At 42.7% G+C, this 22,291-nt stretch overlaps 1 long non-coding RNA gene across 1 annotated transcript in view; it reads right to left on the reverse strand.

The window, feature by feature from the left end:
* Window positions 1-7,197: 7,197 nt before the first annotated feature.
* Window positions 7,198-22,291, reverse strand: part of LOC149985617 (uncharacterized) — a 78,679-nt gene continuing 63,585 nt past the window's right edge. The window contains exons 3-4 of the long non-coding RNA XR_016496619.1: window positions 11,553-11,601; window positions 7,198-9,019 (exon numbers count right to left, since the gene is read on the reverse strand). This is a non-coding gene — a long non-coding RNA (uncharacterized LOC149985617). The remainder of the gene's footprint in view (window positions 9,020-11,552; window positions 11,602-22,291) is intronic.

Here is a 22,291-nt window from a genome sequence, read left to right on the forward strand (position 1 = left end):
CTAAGCACACAGCCAAGACAACTCAGGAGTGGCTTCGGGACAAGTCTCTGAATGTCCTTTAATGGCCCAGTCAGAGCCCGGACTTGAACCCGATCTAACATCTCTGGAGAGACCTGAAAATAGCTGTGCAGTATCACTCCCCATCCAACCTGACAGCTTGAGAGGATCTGCAGAGAAAAATGGGAGAAACTCCCCAAATACAAGCGTGCCGATCTTGTAGCGTCATACCAAAGAAGTCTCGATGCTGTAATCGCTGCCAGAGGTCCTTCAACAAAGTACTTGGTAAAGGGTCCGAATACTTATGCATATGCGAAATTTCAGGTTTTATTTTTAATAAATTAGCAAAAATTTCTAAAATCCTGTTTTTGCTTTGTCATTATGGGGTATTGTTTGTCGATTGATAAGGGGGGAAAAAACTATTTCATCAATTTTACAATAAGGCCGTAACGTAACAAAATCTTAAAACGTTAAGGGGTCTGAATACTTTCCGAAGGCACTGTACAGTATAAGACACATAAATCACTCATGAACCAAGGCCCCCATCCACACACCACCTTCATATCACCTAATCCATTACAGATCACTTCAGAGTAAACCCTCAGAACATTTCATTTGAAGTGCGGCTAACTCGTTTCAAAACAGCAAATCAAAAATATTTTTTACAGCTTATTTGACCACAGTCATGATTTAAGTCTTTCTTCTTTTCAAGACTTTATCTGTGAAAAAAAAAAACTTTTTCTGCCCAGTGAAACAAAGAGCCCCTGTGTGTCTAAGGACTCTGGCAATTAGGATGAACCCTTTTATTGCTGAGTAGTTATCAGGAGAGAGCGTTTGGATAGAAAGCAGAGGAAAGGGAGAAAACATTGCCTTACTTCTAGCTATGTCCTGGTGATGTAAACACAAGGTTTAATAGGTATGGAAACCCTTCTGAACTGTCAACAATACAATAGCTAATACCATGTGTGTGTGTGGCAGTGTTTGTGTTTGTATTTGTGTTTGTGTGTGTGTGTGACTGTGTGTTTGTGTGTGTGGCAGTGTTTGTGTGTGTGTGTGTGTGTGTGTGTGTGTGTGTGTGTGTGTGTGTGTGTGTGTGTGGCAGTGTTTGTGTGTGTGTGTGTGTGTGTGTGTGTGTGTGTGTGTGTGTGTGTGTGTGTGTGTGTGTGTGTGTGTGTGTGTGTGTGTGTGTGTGTGTGTGTGTGTGTGTGGCAGTGTGTGTGTGGCAGTGTTTGTGTGTGTGTGGCAGTGTTTTTTTTGGTAGTATTTATGTGTGTCAAATCAAATAGTGCCTAACAGTAATATCTAACAAGTAATCTAACAATTCCCCAACATCTACCTAATACACCCAAATCTAAAGGGGTGAATAAGAATATGTACATGTAAGTGTATGGATGTGTGACGGCAAAGGTGCAGTAGATGGTATAAAATACAGTATATAGATGTGATAAGATACTGTCTGTAACATTATTAAAGTGGCATTATTTAGAGTGCATTGTATAAAGTGACGAGTGATCCATTTATTAAAGTGGCCAGTGATTGGGCCTCAATGTAGGCAGCAGCCTCTCTGAGTTAGTGATGGCTGTTTAACAGTCTGATGGCCTTGAGATAGAAGCTGTTTTTCAGTCTCTCGGTCCCAGCTTTGATGCACCTGTACTGACCTCGCCTTCTGGATCGTAACGGGGTGAACAGGCAGCGGCTTAGGTGGTTGTTGTGCTTGATGATCTTTTTGGTGTTCCTGTGACATCGGGTGCAGTAGGTGTCCTGGAGGGCAGGTAGTTTGTCCCTGGTGATGCGTTGTGCAGACCTCACTACCCTCTGGAGTGCCTTACGTTTGTGGGCGTACCAGGCGGTGATACAGCCCGACAGGATGCTCTCGATTGTGTATCTGTCAGGGTTTTGGGTGACAAGACAAATTTCTTCAGCCTCCTGAGGTTGAAGAGGCGCTGTTGCGCCTTCTTCACCACACTGTCTGTGTGGGTGGACCATTTCAGTTTGTCCGTGATGTGTACGCCGAGGAACTTAAAACTTTCCACCTTCTCCACTGCTGTCCCTTCGATGTGCATAGGGGGGTGCTCCCTCTGCTGTTTCCTGACGTGTGTGTGTGTGTGTGTGTGTGCGTGTGTGTGTGTGTGTGTGTGTGTGTGTGTGTGTGTGTGTGTGTGTGTGTGTGTGTGTGTGTGTGTGTGTGTGTGTGTGTGTGTGTGTGTGTGTGCGTGCGTGTGCTTTGCACCACTCCATGACTTGGCCTCAAGTTCAGCAGAGAACAGAACACCAATTTCTCCCCCGTTATCTTTGTCTCTACAAGACAGTGTGTGGGTGTGCATGCACTATGTGTACTTATCAAGACTATTGTAACTCTGTAACCTGACTACCTTGTATCTTGCGTATGTCTGTGTTATGTTTTTTAAATTTTTTATTTCACATTTATTTCACCAGGTAGGCAAGTTGAGAACAAGTTCTCATTTGCAACTGCGACCTGACCAAGATAAAGCAAAGCAGTTCGACACATACAACAACACAGAGTTACACATGGAATAAACAGATGTACAGTCAATAATACAGTCAGTAATACATAATACAGACATACAGTAAAAAAGGTCTATATACAGTATGTACAAATCAGGTAGGATAAGGGAGGTAAAGGCAATAAATAGGCCATGGTGGCGAAGTAATTACAATATAGCAATTAAACACTGAAATAGTAGATGTGCAGAAGATGAATGTGCATGTAGTGATACTGTGGTGCAAAGGAGCAAGTTAAATAATTACATACAGTATGGGGATGAGGTAGTTGGATGGGTTATATACAGATGGGCTATGTACAGGTGCAGTTATCTGTGAGCTGCTCTGACAGCTGGTGCTTAAAGCTAGTGAGGGATATTTGAGTTTCCAGCTTCAGTGATTTTTTGCCTTTCGTTCCAGTCATTGGCAGCAGAGAACTGGAAGGAAAGGCGGCCAAAGGAAGAATTGGCTTTGGGGGTGACCAGTGAGATACACCTGCTGGAGTGCGTGCTACGGGTGGGTGTTGCTATGGTGACCAGTGAGCTAAGATAAGGCGGGGCTTTACCTTGCAGAGACTTGTAGATGACCTGGAGCCAGTGTGTTTGGCGACAAGTATGAAGCGAGGGCCAGCCAACGAGAGCGTACAGGTCGCAGAGGTGGGTAGTATATGGGGCTTTGGTGACAAAACGAATGGCACTGTGATAGACTGCATACAATTTGTTGAGTAGAGTTGAGTAGAGTGTTATGTGCCAGTGGCTCTAGGTGCAGGTTGCACACTAAAAAGTCTCGGGAGTGACAAAAAGAAAACACATATCTGTCGTATCCATCCACATACAGTAGAGTTATGCCTTCAGTATTGTCCTGGCTGTCAATGCTTTCCACGCCACACTTTACATTGGTTACAATGTGATGAGTAGAAAATGAGTGGAGAAACAGTAATCTGCTGTGACTGGTTCTATCAGAGTTCCTGTAAAACTTGTATTTCTTTGCCGTGTCTTCCTGAGGGGGAGACCCAGGTTGATTTATGAGCTCATACTGTGATTGCTCTGCTGGGGTATACGGGAATTCAGAGCAGCAGTGATTTATGCTCCGAGATGGATTCCAGTCTAATAAATGTACAGATTTGTACGATTCTTTTTTTTGTTGCTTTCCTTTGAACGGACTCGGTTGTAATAAACTCCAAATTCCACTGCAATTTCCCGTCTCTCTGGTTCTGACGCACCCGTAGGAGCAACCAGCCAGGGAAAGGTTCTATGACTGGGAGATGTTATCGGCGGCTTACACATACTGTACACACAAGTGCAACACGCATGCACAGATACACTACTGGTCAAACGCTTTAGAACACCTACTCATTCAAGTGTTTTCTTTATTTTTGACTATTTTCTACATTGTAAAATAATAGTGAAGACACCAAAACAATGAAATAACACATATATAACAAATAACACATATGGAATCATGTAGTAACCAAAAATCGCCTTGATGACAGCTTTGCACACTCTTGGCATTCCCTCAAGCAGCTTCATGAGGTAGTCATCTGGAATGCATTTCAATTAACAGGTGTGCCTTGTTAAAAGTTCATTTGTGGAATTTATTTTCTTCTTAATGCATTCGATCCAATCATTTGTGTTGTGACAAGGTAGGAGTGGTATACAGAAGATATCCCTATTTGGTAAAAGACCAAGTATATATTATGGCAAGAACAGCTGAAATAAGCAAAGAGAAACAACAGTTCATCCTTACTTTAAGAAGTCATGAAGGTCAGTCAATATGGGACATTTCAAGAACTTTGGAAGTTTCTTCAAGTGCACTCGCAAAAACCATCAAGCGCTATGGTAAAACTGGCTCTCATGAGGACCGCCACAGGAACGGAAGACCCAGAGTTACCTATGCTCATTAGGGTTACCAGCCTCAGAAAATGCTTCACAGAGTTCAAGTAATAGAAACACCTCAACATCCACTGTTCAAAGGAGACTGTGTGAATCAGGCCTTCATGGTTGAATTGCTGCAAAGAAACCACTACTAAAGGACAACACTAATAAGAAGAGACTTGCTTGGGCCAAGAAACATGAGCGATGGACATTAGACCGATGGAAACTTTTTTAAATCCAACCGCCGTGTCTTTGTGAGACAAGGTGTGGGTGAACGGATGATCTGAGTATGTGTATTTCCCACCGTAGAGCATGGAGGAGAAGGTGTTATGGTGTGGGGGTGCTTTGCTGGTGACACTATCTGTGAATTATTTAGAATTCAAGGCACACTTAACCAGCATGGCTACCACAGCATTCTGCAGCGATACGCCATCCCATCTGGTTTGGGCTTAGTGGGACTATCATTTCTTTTTCAACAGGACAATGACCCAAAACACCTCCAGGCTGTGTAAGGGCTATTTTACCAAGAAGGAGAGTGATGGAGTGCTGCATCAGATGACTTGGCCTCCAAAATACCCCGACCTCAACCAAATTGAGATGGTTTGGGATGAGTCGGACAGCAGAGTGAAGGACAAGCCGCCAACAACTGCTCAGCATATGCGGGAACTCCTTCAAGACTGTTGGAAAAGCATTCCAGATAAAACTGGTTGAGAGAATGCCAAGAGTGTGCAAAGCTGTCATCAAGGCAAAAGCTGGCTATTTGAAGAGACTCAAATATACCATATATTTTCATTTGTTTAAGACTTTTTTGTTTGCTAAATGATTCCATGCGTGTCATTTCATAGTTTTATTCTACAACGTAGAAAATAGTAAAAAGAAAGAAAAACCCTTCAATGTGTAGGTGTTCTAAAACTTTTAACCGGTAGTGTACAGACACACTATTACTTGAGCATGCCCCACAGAATGGGTTGAGTGCACTTGGCCTGATGTGACCTATTGTTCCAGCCCTGAGGGAATACAGGATAAGGTTGACCAGTGTGGCAGCAAGCACCCATGAAGACTATACCTAAAACCTGCTTCTTTGACAATACTGTTCATAGATGCCAAGGCCTGCATTTATAAAGCTTCTCAGAGTAGGAACGGTGCTGATCAAGGATCAGTTCCCCTTGTCCATATAATCTTATTCATTGTTGTCTAAAAGGCACAACATGGTCAGAGTAAAAATACATTCATCATCATCATGATCATATGATACCACTGTACTGATACTGGCTGTGCAGATGTGCTCCTTTTAATTTAAATAACTCGAAACGACAACGCAATCGAGCAGTCCAAGAATATCCATTTTCATTCGATAAAAGACACTGAAAATGACTGATGTCGCCAAACTTACTTCGCTGGAGTTGCATTTTTTGCACTACCCAGTGTGTGTTTGTGTTTGTCTATGTGTGTGTGTGGAAAAACCCCAGAGCAGTGTCATAGTGAGGCTGAAGAGCTTTCCAACTCCATCATTAAATCAGCATCAGACAAGAGCCAACAGGTGACTTCAGCCCAGCTGGAGCCTGAGGGACATTCCTTTCAGCTGAGTGTTGAGATCAGGCCTCGCACTGGTGCCTACTAGCTCACACACAGTCTTGGAGAAGAACACACACACAAACAGACACTGTAGAAGAAACACACACCATCCCCCCTTTCTCTGTTCCCCCCCATCTCTCTATACGTCAGAGATAATCCTCCCACCCACCCACACACACACACACACACACACACACACACACACACACACACACACACACACACACACACACACACACTTGTGCCCTGTCATGAGGATATCTGGACCACCTTTTGAAATGCGCCTTTTGTTAAGTAAATCAGGTATTAAATGAGGTGAAAAGGAGACTGGAGTATGCCTTTAAAGAGTTATATGTAAGGGCTGGTGTTGGAATTGTTATTGAACCTAGATTAGGTTTCACTTTTGACACCTTTGGTGATGTGGAGGGGTTTTCCAGAAAAAAACAGAGTGAACAGCACTGTTAGCGACCATATATATCCAAGGAACAGTATTTATTTCTCTACAGTCTCAGTTTGCCACACTTCAGTCGCTTTTTCTTCCACCATCTCCACCTTACCTCCCTACCTAGCTCATTCCCTCATTATCATCCGCTCACACACTGTCTAACTCCGTACTGTACCTTTCTCCCACCCCATCTTTCTCTCTCCTCCACTCATCTCTCTCCTAACCCCTGGCCTCTGATAAACAGAGCTGATCCCAGGCTGCTGGGGTGAGTGTGGACTGTTTGAAGGCTTGGCCTCCTCCTTACCCAGCCTTTGTTTACACAGCCCGTTCCCTGCTGCTGATGTTTAATGTCAATATGTGTGTGTGCGCACGCGCGCGCGTGTGTGTGTGAGTGTGTGTGTGTGTGTGTGTGTGTGCATGCATTTGTGCATTAGCGTGCATGCCAGTGTGTGTGTGAGATCTAGGGTTGCTGATTACATCTCTGTTAGGGGTGTGAGGAAAACCAGGCACTTCAACATCTTGGCACACACGGTTTGGCATTTCAGTTGGGTTCTGAAAGACCACAACATTCCCGTTCGCCAAAGCCTGAGTGCAAACAGGCCCAGTGTGTGCAGGCAGGGTGTTTGAACAGTGGGTTTTTGTGGTGTCTGAGTAACGTGTGAATAAGGTCTCTCTCTCTCTGTGTTTGTGTGTGTGTGTTAATAAAGTGTGTGCACTTGCGTGCACAGTGTGTGTAGGGTATTAGAAGTATACCAGACTTATAATCTGAGTTCTGACGGTTTAAATCCATAGTGGGAAAAGGGCTTTGTACTCGTGAAAAAGACACATGATCTGAATTTATTTCAATACTGTACATGTCATTAAATTAAAGAATGGATCATTTAATACCATTCATTAGGCCTGAATGGAAAATGTGAAATGGAAAAACATATGTCATGCCGAATAAGGGCCTCTGTTACAATAACAAACTGTTATATATTCAAGTCTCAGTGGTTTGGTCTCACGACAGTAATGCTGTCAGCTCGTTTCCCAAGTCGTCGCATTTCTGTAGCTCTGCACATAAAACTGAGTTTGATAAATCTTGGGATGTAGAAGCTAAGAGGTTACACTCTGGGGTTGCTTTTATAAAGTCCCAGAGAACACACACACACAGATATAACCATACGCACGCGTACGTGCACGCAAACACGCAAACACGCAAACACACACACACACACAAACACACACACACACACACACACACACACACACACACACACACACACACACACACACACACACACACACACACACACACACACACACACACACAGCGCAAACAACTCTCTAAGGTCTTCAGCAGGCCCTATTCACCCCCAGCGTCTGCTGACTTCACAAAGAATGTAATAGCCAGGCCACATGTGTTAGCCATTTCAGCTGTTGTTTTGCGCCTGGTTGGGCCAGCAAGTAGGACTGGACACTCTCTCTGGGTCCCCCCACCCTCCCCCACCCCCTCGGGTCAGGATATCATTAAGGGGGGTGGGGGGCAAGGGGGAAACCCATCCTCAATTTCACGCTCAAAGGACTTTATGGTCAACATGGTGCCAAACCTCTCAAGTGTATTACCATTTTCAACTGCTTCTACGGTCCCCTTCAGTCCCCTGTTAGAAAACAATGCCTCTCTTTTCTGAAGGATTACCGTTCAAATGGGAAACCTTGAAATGAAGCTCAGGAGGCCCTTTAGTGTTCATGTTAATGATGCGACTACATATGCATGTGGAAAACACGTGAGGGACTGAGGTGATAGATCGAGCAGATATTTGCGTGTTTTGTTAATCTCGCAGTGCGTGTCTTTGGGTGGGCTCTGTGTGCGTGCCAGTATGTTTCCACTGTGTCAGGCAGGGCCGAGAGAGATCTCTGTGGATGTGTTGAACGGAGATGGTCCATGTAACCACGGCATTTGAAATAACACTGAAGGACGAAGGAATCCAATTCAAAGGAGGAGATCCAAGATTTAGGTGTGGTGTGGCCCCTACGTAATCAGAAATGTGAGTGCGTGTTTGTGTGCGTGCGTGTGGTTTGTTTATGTGTGTCTGTGACCCTATATTATTTAGAGTAGCATGAAAGTGTGTGTGGTATGTGTTGAGGCCTGAATAGTCTCAAAGCCTTTTTAATGTATACAGTATCTGGCCCCAATTGAAAAAGTGTGTGTGTGTGTGTGGTGTGGTTCCATTGTAAACCACACAGCCGGGCAATCAGGGCTGATGGATAGGCCTACCCTTGAGAGCAGGCCTGTTAATGCAGAGGCCTTCTCTCCCCAGTATGTCTGTTAGCCTGGGGATTATACAGCTCAGTCATCTCCGTACTCATCCTTTTACCCCCCTCGCAACCCCCCACTCACACACACACAGAGAAGGCACTGTACGCTTCATGATGAATGGCGGGATGTATGTGGGTATTTCTATAAATAAATAGGCCAATGAGTGACTTCTGGGTCTTACAGCTTCACGTGTGTAGCTGCAGCAGTGAACGTCGAGGTGCCTGCACCAGTAGAAGGGATGTGGGACATTTTCAAGTAGAACTCTTAATAGATCTCAGGTACCGTACATTGTCTGCTGATGTCCATTTGATGCGTTCGAGATTGTATCTGTGTGAGAGAGAGAGAGAGAGAGAGAGAGAGAGAGAGAGAGAGTATAGTTTGGTCCTGAATGACAGAAACTACAGAAAAGTCACACATCAAAATATAAATCCAATTCGCAAGCAGAAAGACTAGCACTGTGTAAAAAAAACAAGCACATTAATCGGTAGTAAGGCCCTCAATTAGCTTTCTGAATTGCCCTACAGGCACCAGAACATCCAATGTAAGGGAACACCCCCCTGAAATGGACAAAAATGAATGGGAACTCATTGGCACTGGACAAACCATATACACGGTGTCCAATACCACTCAATTCGGCGTAATTTCGTTCAAAGTTGATGGCAAATGCCATATGGCAAATGCCAGTTGTAACACTTTAAAAATCCAACAGGTGGCGAGCGCGCTCCACCGTGGTTTTTCATATTGCAAATGCAACACAAGTCAACATCCAAAAGCAAAATTTTTAAAAAGTGAAAACCTAGCAACTCCTTAAAAAAGTGCTTTCTGGACCGTTTTTCGAAATTCTTTCGATTGTTTTGTCAATTACACATGTGTAAGAACTGTATGAATATACTTTTGTCCAATTTTATTATCATAATTTAAAAAAAAAATGTTTTACTTGTGCATAAGGCATATGTTTTGTCCATTTGCAAATATGATTTCATAGGAAGTCAAAAGTCAAAAGTCAAAAATAGCAACATTTTTGAAAAAACTTCACACACCCTTAAAAAAGTGCTTTCTGGACCGTTTTTCGAAATTCTTTCGAATTTTGTGTCAATTACACACGTATAAGAACTGTATCAATATACTTTAGTCATATTTTATTATCATCATTTTTTAAATGTATTTTACTTGTGCATAAGGCATATGTTTTGTCCATTTGCAATATGATTTCATAGGAAGTAAAAAGTCAAAGTCAAAAGTAACTTTTTTGGGGGCCAAATGCCATAAGAAATTTGACATGCTCAAAAATCCTGCAGAAATGCAAAATTGACTGGCCTGATGAACTCGGGATGGCCAGGTAGTGATAGTTGTTCCTTTCCATCACTCGTTGTGTTGATTTCATTATGTCCATTTGGTGATATTTTTTTCACTATAGAATCATATTGCAAATGCACGTGCATTTGCAATATGTTTCAATGGGCATTTACCATCACGAATTTGGCATGCTCAAAAATCCTGCAGAAATGCAACATATACAACATATACTTAGTTTAACCTGCATTCAATACAAATTTTAGGTCAATCATTTTTTTTTGTAATACCATGAAGGCAGGCTATGGTTCAGATAGAGCCTGGTCATCAGCAATAACATACACAACAGTATCCTCGGCATACAAGTGCAGGTAAAATATTTTTTTACAGACAAGTCAATACTGTTAATGTAAATAGTAAAAAGTACAGGACCCAGAATCGGCCCCTGTGGGACACCTTTCGTAATATCCAGGAAACCTAACTTAAAACCATCAGTAGATACACATTGAGTTCTATCTGTCAAGTCATTTTAAACCAGTTAAATGCAGCCTAGTCTAGGCCAATTGAGGAAAGCCTCTGAATTAGCAGTGAGTGATCAACAGTATCAAAGGACTTTGACAGGTCAGTGAAGAGGGCAGCACAATGTTGCCTTTAATCCATACAGTTAACCACTTCATTTATAACTAGGGACGCAGCAGAGATAGTGCTGTGACCTGGTCTAAAACCCGACTGAAGTACATTTAGAATATGTTTCATAGATATGAAAGATCTTAGCTGAGAATTAATCAAGGATTCTAATATTTTAGCTAGGCAACCGTTTAGAAATAGGGCGATCATTGTTGAGGTCACCAGCTCTGTGAAGAGGGAGTACATGGTCCACCTTCTATAATCCTCAGTTTAAAGTGATGGGTTAATGACTCAACAATCAGCGATAATGGCTCAAGCATATCAGCCCCAGTGGAATTTGTTTTTACGTCAGTCTTAAGCAAGGCATCTAGCACATCACAGATAGTAAATTGTTGAAATAAAAATGCTTAGGCAGGGAAGAAGAATTTGTACGCTTCAGTGCATTTGCTGTTTTCCAAAATTGGAAGGATCACCAGCAGAGTCACTTTCTTAATGGAGATAGTACATCTGTTTCTCAATTGTCTGAAAGATTGCCAGTCCGCTACAGAGTCAGTTGTCCTTGCTTTGGCACAGTCCTGATTTCTCATCTGAATGAGCTCAAAGATCTATCTATGAATTGTTTAAAAAGTTGTTTAAAAAAGGTGTGTTTATAGATAGAGGGAGAAATAGAGAGAGAGGGAGGGAGAAAGAGAGGGAGAGAGATATAGATAGAGAGTGTGAGAGAGAGCGAGAGAGCAAGAGAGAGAAAGAAAGAGAAAGAGAGAAAGAGAGTGAGTGAGTGAGTGAGAAGCGTGAGAGAGGGAGAGAGAGAGAGGGCGAAAGCGAGAAGGAGAGTATGTGACTGTGGTGTTTGTATAGTTCGGTCTGAATGTTCTTTACCACTTTACCTTACAGTATCTTAATGATAAAACCTGTTGATCTTGCTCTGTCCCCAACTCACCCCAACACTTCAGTTCAGTTGAGTTCACTTCAGTTCAGTTGCAGCATCTCTGAGAGGGAGAATGAGAGAGAGAGGGAGAGACAGAGAGAGAGAGAGAGAGAGAGATGGGGGAGAGAGAGAGAGAGTGAGAGAAGGAAAAATAGCGAGAGATGGAAATAGAGAGAGAGAGAGAGAGAGAGAGAGAGAGAGGGAGACATATCGAGAGATGTAAATAGCCAGAGAGAAAGAGAAGGAGAGAGAGAGCGAGAGAGCGAGCGAGGGAGGGAGAAAAAGATGGCTAGAGGGAGAGTGTGTGACTGTGGGGTTTGTAATAGTTCGGTCTGAGTGTGTGTGTGTCAGTCTGCTTTCAATGTCATGAAAACCTTTTGATCTTGCTATTGTCTGTCCCCAACTCACCCCGACAATTCAGTTCAGAAGCAGCATCTCTGAGAGGGAGGGAGGGAGGGAGGGAGGGAGGGAGGGAGGGAGGGAGAGAGAGAGAGAGAAAGAGAGAAAGAGAGAGAGGGGTATTTGTATTGTTCGGTCTGAGTTTGTGTGTCAGACAGGAGCAACATCTCAACTTCTCTGGGAGGAAACTAGAGAGTGTGAGAGTATTTGTGTAGAAGTAGTGTCGTAGGGTAGTAGTAGTGTGATGGTAGTGTAGTAGTAGTGTGATAGTGGTGTGATAGTAGTGTACTAGTAGTGTAGTGGTGGTGTAGTAGTCGTTTGATAGTAGTGTAGTAGTAGTAGTAGTGTGATAGTAGTGGTGGTAGTAGTGGTAAGATAGTATTGTAGTAGTAGTGTAGTGGTGGTGTAGTAGTGATGGGATATTAGTGTTATAATGTGGTGGTAGTAGTAGTAGTAGTTGTGTGAGAGTAGTGTTGTAGTAGTAGTAGTTTAATAGTAGTGTGATTGTAGCATAGTACTAGTGCAGTAGTAGCATGATAGCAGTGTAGTAGTAGTGTGATACTAGTGTAGTAGTAGCAGTAGTATTTGTGTAGTAGTAGTACTAGTAGTCGTAGTAGTAGTCATTTGATAGTAGTGTAGTAGTAGTTGTAGTGTGATAGTAGTGGTGATAGTAGTGGTATGATAGTATTGTAGTTGTAGTGTAGTGGTGGTGTAGTAGTGATGTGATATTAGTGTTATAATGTGGTGGTAGTAGTAGTAGTAGTTGTGTGAGAGTAGTGTTTTAGTAGTAGTAGTAGTGTGATAGTAGTGGTGGTAGTAGCGGTGTGATAGCTGTGTAGTAGTATTAGTGTGATAGTAGTGGTGTTAGAAGTGATGTGATAGTAGTGCAGTAGTAGTGTAGTGGTGGTAGTAGCGGTGTGATAGTAGTAGTGTGGTAGTAGTGGTGGTAGTAGCGGTGTGATAGTAGTAGTGTGGTAGTAGTGGTGGTAGTAGCGGTGTGATAGCTGTGTAGTAGTAGTAGTGTGATAGTAGTGGTGTTAGAAGTGATGTGATAGTAGTGCAGTAGTAGTGTAGTGGTGGTGTAGTAGTGATGTGATATCAGTGTTATAATGTGGTGGTAGTAGTAGTAGTAGTAGTAGTAGTAGTAGTAGTAGTAGTAGTAGCGGTGTGATAGTAGTGTAGTAGTAGTAGTAGTAGTAGTAGTAGTAGCAGTGTAGTTGTAGTAGTAGTGTGGTAGTGGTAGTAGTAGTGTGATAGTAGTGGTGGTAGTAGCGGTGTGATAGCTGTGTAGTAGTAGTAGTGTGATAGTAGTGTGGTGGTAGTAGTAGTAGTAGTAGTAGTAGTAGTAGCTGTGTGATAGTAGTAGTAGTAGTAGTAGTAGTAGTAGTAGTAGTAGTAGTAGTAGTGTAGTTGTAGTTGTAGTAGTAGTGTGATAGTGGTAGTAGTAGTAGTGGTGTAATAGCAGTGTAGTAGTGTGATAGTAGTAGTGTAGTAGTAGTAGTAGTAGTAGTAGTAGTAGTAGTAGTAGTAGAAGTAGTGTGATAGTAGTAATAGTAGTAGTAGTAGAAGTGGTGTGATAGCAGTGTAGTAGTAGTGTGAGATTGGTAGTGTGATAGTGGTGTAGTAGTAGTGTAGTAGTAGCAGCAGTAGTAGTAGTGGTGTGATAGCAGTGTAGTAGTAGTGTGAGAGTAGTAGTGTGATAGTGTTGTGATAGTGGTGTAGTAGTAGTGTAGTAGTAGAAGCAGTAGTAGTAGTGTGATAGCAGTGTAGTAGTAGTGTAGTTGTAGTGTGATAGTAGTAGTGTGATAGTGTTGTAATCGTAGCAATAGTAGTGTGATAGCAGTGTAGTAGTAGTGTAGTAGTAGTGTGATAGTAGTAGTGTGATAGTGGTGTAATCGTAGCAGTAGTAGTGTGATAGGGGTGTGATAGTGGTGTAGTAGTAGTGTAGTAGTAGTAGTAGTAGTAGTAGTAGTAGTGTGATAGTAGTGTAGTAGTGGTGTGATAGTGGTGTGATAGTAGTGTAGTAGTAGTAGTGTAGTAGTAGTGGTGGAATATCAGTGTAGTAGTAGTGTGATAGTGGTGTGATAGAGGTGTAGAAGTAGCGTAGTAGTAGCAGTAGTAGTAGTAGTAGTAGTGTGATAGTAGTGGTGTGATAGTAGTGTAGTAGTAGTAGTAGTAGTAGTGTGATAGTAGTAGTAGTAGTGGTGTGATAGCAGTGTAGTATTAGTGTGATAGTAGTGTGACAGTGGTGTAGTAGTGGTGTGATAGTGGTGTGATAGTAGTGTAGTAGTAGTAGTGTGATAGCAGTAGCAGTAGTAGTAGTAGTAGTAGTAGTAGTAGTAGTAGTAGTAGTGTGATAGTAGTGTAGTAGTGGTGTGATAGGGGTGTGATAGTAGTTTAGTAGTAGTGTGATAGTAGGAGTAGTAGTAGTGTAGTAGTAGTGGTGGAATAGCAGTGCAGTAGTAGTGTGATAGTGGTGTGATAGTGGTGTAGTAGTAGTGTAGTAGTAGCAGTAGTAGTAGTAGTAGTAGTAGTAGTAGTGTGATAGTAGTAGTAGTAGTAGCAGTGTGATAGCAGTGGATAGTGGTGTGATAGTAGTTTAGTAGTAGTGTAGTAGTCGTGTGATAGTAGTAGTGTGATAGTGGTGTAGTAGTGGTGTGAGAGTAATAGTGTGATAGTGGTGTAGTAGTGGTGTGATAGTGGTGTGATAGTAGTGTAGTAGTAGTGTAGTAGTAGCAGTAGTAGTAGTAGTAGTAGTAGTAGTGTGATAGTAGTAGTAGTAGTAGTAGTGGTGTGATAGCAGTGTGATAGTGGTGTGATAGTAGTGTAGTAGTAGTGTAGTAGTCGTGTGATAGTAGTAGTGTGGTAGTAGTGGTGGTAGTAGCGGTGTGATAGCTGTGTAGTAGTAGTAGTGTGATAGTAGTGGTGTTAGAAGTGATGTGATAGTAGTGCAGTAGTAGTGTAGTGGTGGTATAGTAGTGATGTGGTATCAGTGTTATAATGTGGTGGTAGTAGTAGTAGTAGTAGTAGTAGTAGCTGGGTGATAGTAGTGTAGTATTAGTAGTAGTAGTAGTAGTAGTAGTAGTAGTAGTGTAGTTGTAGTAGTAGTGTGATAGTAGTAGCAGTAGTAGTTGTGTAATAGCAGTGTAGTAGTGTGATAGTAGTAGTGTAGTAGTAGTAGTAGTAGTAGTGTGATAGTAGTAATAGCAGTAGTAGTAGAAGTGGTGTGATAGCAGTGTAGTAGTAGTGTGATAGTGTTGTAATCGTAGCAATAGTACTGTGATAGCAGTGTAGTAGTAGTGTAGTAGTAGTGTGATAGTAGTAGTGTGATAGTGGTGTAATCGTAGCAGTGGTAGTGTGATAGCAGTGTAGTAGTAGTGTTGTGGTCATGTGATAGTAGTAGTGTGATAGTGGTGTAGTAGTAGTGTGATAGTATTGTGATAGGGGTGTGATAGTGGTGTAGTAGTAGTGTAGTAGTAGTAGTAGTTGTAGCAGTAGTAGTAGTAGTAGTGTGATAGTAGTGTAGTAGTGGTGTGATAGTAGGAGTAGTAGTAGTGTAGTAGTAGTGGTGGAATATCAGTGTAGTAGTAGTGTGATAGTGGTGTGATAGTGGTGTAGAAGTAGCGTAGTAGTAGCAGTAGTAGTAGTAGTAGTAGTAGTGTGATAGTAGTGTAGTAGTGGTGTGATAGTAGTGTAGTAGTAGTAGTTGTAGTGTGATAGTAGTAGTAGTAGTAGTGGTGTGATACCAGTGTAGTATTAGTGTGATAGTAGTGTGATAGTGGTGTAGTAGTGGTGTGATAGTGGTGTGATAGTAGCGTTGTAGTGCTAGTGTGAAAGCAGTAGCAGTAGTAGTAGTTGTAGTAGTAGTAGTATTAGTAGTGTGATAGTAGTGTAGTAGTGGTGTGATAGTGGTGTGATAGTAGTTTAGTAGTAGTGTGATAGTAGGAGTAGTAGTAGTGTAGTAGTAGTGGTGGAATAGCAGTGTAGTAGTAGTGTGATAGTGGTGTGATAGTGGTGTAGTAGTAGTGTAGTAGTAGCAGTAGTAGTAGTAGTAGTAGTAGTAGTAGTAGTAGCAGTAGTAGTAGTGTGATAGTAGTAGTAGTAGTAGTGGTGTGATAGCAGTGTGATAGTGGTGTGATAGTAGTGTAGTAGTAGTGTAGTAGTCGTGTGATAGTAGTAGTGTGATAGTGGTGTAGTAGTGGTGTGATAGTGGTGTGATAGTAGTGTAGTAGTAGTAGTGTGATAGTAGTAGTAGTAGTAGTTGTTGTGTGCTAGCAGTGTAGTAGTTGTGTAGTAGTACTGTTATAGTTGTGTACTAGTAGTGTGACAGTAGTTGTGTAATGGTATTGTGATAGTAGTGTACTAGTATTTGTGTACTAGTAGTAGTAGTAGTAGTAGTTTGATAGTAGTGCAGAGGTAGTGTAGTAGTAGTGTAGTGGTGGTGTAGTAGTGTGATATTGGTGTTATAATGTGGTGGTAGTAGTAGTAGTAGTAGTGTGATAGAGTGTAGTAGTAGTAGTATTAGTGTGATAGTAGTGGTGGTAGTAGTGGTGTGATAATGATGTAGTAGTAGTATTAGTGTGATAGTAGTGGTGGTAGTAGTGGTGTGATAGTAGTGTAGTAGTAGTAGTGCGATAGTAGTGGTGGTAGTAGTGGTATGATAGTAGTGTAGTAGTGGTGTAGTAGTGATATGATATTAGTGTTATAATGTGGTGGTAGTAGTAGTTGTGTGATAGTAGTGTAGTAGTAGTGTGATAGTAGTGGTGTGATAGTAGTGTAGTAGTAGTAGTAGTGTGAAAGTAGTAGTAGTGGTGTGATAGTAGTGTATTAGAAGTAGTATTGTGATAGTAGTGTAGTAGTGGTGGTGTGATAGTAGTGTAGTAGTAGTGTGATAGTAGTGGTGGTAGTAGTGGTGTGATAGTCGTGTAGTAGTAGTGTGATAGTAGTAGTAGTGTAGTAGTAGTGTGATAGTAGTGTGATAGTGGTGTGATAGTAGTCTAGTAGTTATGTAATATTAGTAGTAGTAGTAGTAGTAGTAGTAGTGTGATAGTGGTGTGATAGTAGTTTAGTAGTAGTTTAATAGTAGTAGTGGTGGTAGTAGTAGTAGTAGTAGTAGTGTTGTGTGATCTGGAGAGCAAACACCACCTCCATCCCTATGAGCGTGCCACCCTCCTCCAGGCCATGGATGAGGCATGCAATGACATCATTTCAGACCTGCTGTATGCAAGGCTTGGATTCGCCACGCTAAAAGTTTTTTTTTCCACAGATGCATGAACAACGAGGACATTTACTGCACTGTTGATGAGAACCTATGGCCAAAAATGCTCAAGACAGGCTTGATGCAACTAGTGCCCTCTAAACGTTATGTTCGTTTCATTAATTTCATTTGATTACAGTACACCTATGTTGTAATTATATCTGAAGAATATATTTTTGGTTCAATGGTTTTGAAAGATGTCTTAAATTATCACACCTGTTAAGGTTTTCTTCCGGTGAATGAGAGGAGGACCAAAATGCAGCGTGGTTATTTCGATACATCTTTAATAAAAGATAAACACGAACAATACAAAACAATACAATAAACGTAACATGAAAAACCTAAACAGCCTATTCTGGTGCAAACAAACACAGAGACAGGAACAATCACCCACGAAAAACTCAAAGAATATGGCTGCCTAAATATGGTTCCCAATCAGAGACAACGAGAAACACCTGCCTCTGATTGAGAACCACTCCAGGCAACCATAGACTTTTCTAGACAACCTCACTAACTACAATCCCATAACCTACTATAAAACCCCTGGACAAAACACACCACATAAATAACCCATGTCACACCCTGGCCTGACCAAAATAATAAAGAAAACACAAAATACTAAGACCAGGGCGTGACAACGCCTTTATTTGCGCATGGGATGGAATTTTACATTTTTGATGGGTGATATTTAATGGGTAGTGCAAGTGTATAGCCTAATGTGAAAACAGGGTAGTGTACTGTCATTTACGGTACTGTTGCATACCACATTCAGATGATAATTTTGAAACTGGTGTCTTGCATTTATTTTGCTATTGGATTAATTGGTTGTTAAAACAACTAAATTAAGAAGATATCGTTATGTTGTGTTTTGGTGAGTTGTCATGGTATTGCACAAGAAACGTATCTTTTGAATCAATGGATGTGTGGTGAAAGATGTCTCCAAACAAAAAACGAATGAAAAATAAAAAAGTGTTCAATATAAGACTGTGTAACAAGTGTTACCAGTTTGGAGTGTTGTACTAAGGGTCTAGAAAACTTACCACATACTTGTGAAAATAGCACCAAAGCAATAAAGAAAACTGTAAAGTCCTGGTGTTGACGCTAAGAAGCGAAGAGAGAGAGGAGGGGGGAGAGAACTACTTGCACTTTGTTACAACACTGTACATAGCCAATAATAAAACATTTGAAATGTCTATATTCTTTTAATGCTTTAAGCTATGCCAGATAATATTGCAAAACTTTAAATGCGTTAACACTTCTAACAATATTGACTAAATAGCAAAAATAGTTCAATTACCTTAAATGCTCAGCCCCTTGGTCACTTTCCCGTAATCGGTATTCTCGCAGCTATGGCGCTAGATTCCGAATTCCAGTATCTTAATACCCTTACAACTCTGTGTATGGACTCAATATATTGTAACTGGTACTTTGCTGTTTCCTTGTATTGCCAATCACATCTGTACCTGATGTCTCACTGAGTGACTGCCACTTTGTCTGTATTCAAGAGGCGTTTAGACCTCTGTGTTTCGTAGACTCAGTCTCGGGGTCAATAAATTCAACCAAGTATATTCAGATAGTGATCCAATAAGTACTTAGGCAAAACAATCCAGTTCTCTAATATTGGTATAGTCTAACAAAAAGAGTATAGTACAATAGTACATTTACCTGTGATGATTCTCCATATGAAGTCTGTCTCATATGTTTATGAGGATCATACTGTCTTATGATCGCTGTTCTCTTTAAACACCTTTTTACAGGGGAAGTTCCCACTGGTGCTGTAGACCTACATAACCTTAGGCCTGTGTGTTAAACGGAAGCTTCCTATTATTACCATTTAAGGTCATGCACTACTGACTCTCACATTGCTGCTTCCGTGTTACTGTTGGCTGATTCGACTCAATCATACCAGCTGGTTGTTTCTACCACTGGAGGTGGCGTAGGTGGTATGTCAAGTGTCAGCTGGGAGAAGTCTATGATAGGTATCTCCTCTGCTTCTCCCTGTTGTCCAGTTTCCTCAGGTGTGGTCCATGGTTCCATGAGGTCCCGTGAATGCCCTGTGTTGTCCCCATTGCTTGATGGAGTGGGCAGATTCTTTTCATCTCTTGTCACACCCTCTCCAGCATCTGAACACTCCTTTCTCTTAGTTCCTCGCCTCATTATTCCCCCATCATAGCATACCCCTAACATTAGCCCATCTATTCTCTGTATCATGCCCTAGCTAACCTCCTGCCCCGTCTTCCATCTTCAACCAATACCTACTCTTGAGGTACTGACTGTCCTCCGTTACGGATCTAGCAGTTATTCTGCCGTACAATAGAAGGTTTACATATGACCCATCTTTGGGCCAGTCCTCTGTTTCATCTTCTGCATATGTACAGTACTTATACTTATTACGTGTTGCACCACAAAAGCCTTTGAAACGTATGTAAAAGACCTATACCCACGTCTGGTATCTCTAATTATTTTTCCTTTGGTTATGCTAGAACAACCCTCGCACCGATGGTTCCATCCTCCCCTGGTCCTGGCTCCATCCTGTGTAATATATTTCATCGTTTAGCCCTAATAACTCTATCTTCCTCGTTTGCCTGCCCATTCTATTTCTTTACCATTATATACAACCCTCAACTTTGCCTCTTCTCTTTCTTGGGTCATTTCCCAAGCCATCCCTCTTTTTACCATTACCCTCATTTTTGGCCAATCTCTGGCTTCCTCTAAGCAACCTAAACACACACTCTCCAAATCTTTCCCTCGCCAATTTAGCCTTCCATGTAGAGTCCCCTTTACACTAAATGCACACCCTCCACATAAGTCTAGTTCCCTGGTATTTTCCCAACACAACATATGCCCCTCGCAACAGTCATTCAGGTCAGGCCTATCCATTATTTGCCAATGTTCAATGAATGTCTCCATCCTAGCCATACACCATTCTCCTAGGATCTTTGCTTCCTCATACATCTGTTCTTCCTCTGAAGCTTTCTGATTCCTATAATTCAGGGAAGATTGGTTAGACCATTATGTTATTGTCGCCTGCCTTTCTTGGCCTTCTTCTTGCCCTTCCTACTTCTGGGGTTTACCATACCTATAAGTTCATCCCCAATGTATTTCAGCTCCCTTCTCAGATCTCCTGCTGCTGCCTCACACCTTACTACTGAACTAGTAAGATCTGCAATTTTGGACCAGTTAGGTCCCTCGCCCTCATGATCTGATCCATCTCCTTGTATGGCTTTACATTGTCTTTCCTCTGTTGCCTTTAGCGCCCAGATAGGTCGCCAGGCTGGCCCCTGCGCCGTCTGCCTCCTAACTCCTGCATCTAGCAGCCCGCTAGGGCCATTGTCTTTTGAGCCACGCCCAAACCATCCTTTCATTAACTGCCTACCTCTATCTTTCTGTCTTTCCTCCTTTTCTTTCCTCGATCTCTGATTATCCTGTCTGTGCCTTGGGGTATACCTTCTTAGTCACCTTATCTTCAAACCTGGTCACTCTCCATGTTCTTCCTTACTTTCTTCTATAAGGAAAGCCGGTTATTTTCCTTGCCCCTCTACCTTTTTCTGGGCCCGTACCTCTTCCTCAGTTAATCTCCTCCTCACTCCATGTTTACTAGCTCTTGGCCTATAGATATCTCCTAACATCTGTCATGTTGTCTTGTCTCTGTCCTTTCCCTTCACCCTGTCTCCCTCTGCTGGTCGTGTCAGGTTACCTTTTCTCCCCTTCTTTCCCCCAGCTGTTCCCTGTCTCCTCCTAACTACCCATTCACCCCGTTCCCCACCTGTTCCCTTTTTCCCTCTGATTAGGTCCCTATATCTCCCTCTGTTTCTGCTCCTGTCCTTGTCGGATTCTTGTTTGTTTGTTTGTGTCATTCATGCCTGAACCAGACCATCGTCGTGTTACTGTAACCTTGTCCTGTCCTGTCGGAATCTGCCTGTCCGTCTGAGCCTACGTTTTGTTTTCGTCATTAAAGTAACTCTGTTTTGTTAATTCGCTTTTGGGTCCTCATTCACGCACCTTAACAGAAGAATCCGACCCAGAATGGACCCAGCGACTTCGGATCCTCTCCACTCAGCCGTCGAGATCCAGGGAGCGATGCTAGGCAGACACGAGCAGGAATTGTCTGCTGCTCGACATGCCGTTGAGACCCTGGCCACCCAAGTCTCCAACCTCACAGAACAGGTTCACCATCTCCGCCTCGATCCACCGGCCACTTCCAGGGCTTTCGAATCTCCGGAGCCCAGAATCAATAACCCGCCGTGTTACTCTGGGGAGCCCACTGAATGCCGCTCGTTCCTCACCCAGTGTGATATTGTGTTTTCTCTCCAGCCCAACACTTACGCCAGGAGCACTGCTCGTGTCGCCTACGTCATATCTCTCCTTACTGGACGGGCTCGTGAGTGGGGCACGGCAATCTGGGAGGCAAGGGCTGAGTGTACTAACCAGTATCAGGACTTTAAGGAGGAGATGATACGGGTTTTTGATCGATCTGTTTTTGGGGAGGAGGCTTCCAGGGCCCTGTCTTCCCTATGTCAAGGCAATCGATCCATAACAGACTACTCTATTGAGTTTCGCACTCTTGCTGCCTCCAGTGGCTGGAACGAGCCGGCTTTGCTCGCTCGTCTTCTGGAGGGTCTCCGCGCAGAGGTAAAGGATGAGATTCTCTCCCGGGAGGTTCCTTCCAGCGTGGATTCCTTGATTGAACTCGCTATTCGCATTGAGCGACGGGTTGATCTTCGTCACCGAGCTCGTGGAAAGGAGCTCGCGTTCTCCGTTGCCCCCCTCTCCGCATCACTACTATCTTCCTCTGCCGGCTCGGGAGCTGAGCCTATGCAGCTGGGAGGTATCCGCATCTCGACTAAGGAGAGGGAACGGAGAATCACCAACCGCCTCTGTCTCTATTGCGGTTCTGCTGGTCATTTTGTCACTTCATGTCCAGTAAAAGCCAGAGCTCATCAGTAAGCGGAGGGCTACTGGTGAGCGCTACTACTCCTGTCTCTCCTTCAAGATCCTGCACTACCTTGTCGGTCCATCTACGCTGGACCGGTTCGTCAGCTTCCTGCAGTGCCTTAATAGACTCTGGGGCGGAGGGCTGTTTTATGGACGAGAC

Source organism: Oncorhynchus mykiss, chromosome 1, assembly GCF_057628025.1.
Source record: "Oncorhynchus mykiss isolate SJ-2025 chromosome 1, ASM5762802v1, whole genome shotgun sequence".
Taxonomy (NCBI): Eukaryota; Metazoa; Chordata; class Actinopteri; order Salmoniformes; family Salmonidae; genus Oncorhynchus; species Oncorhynchus mykiss.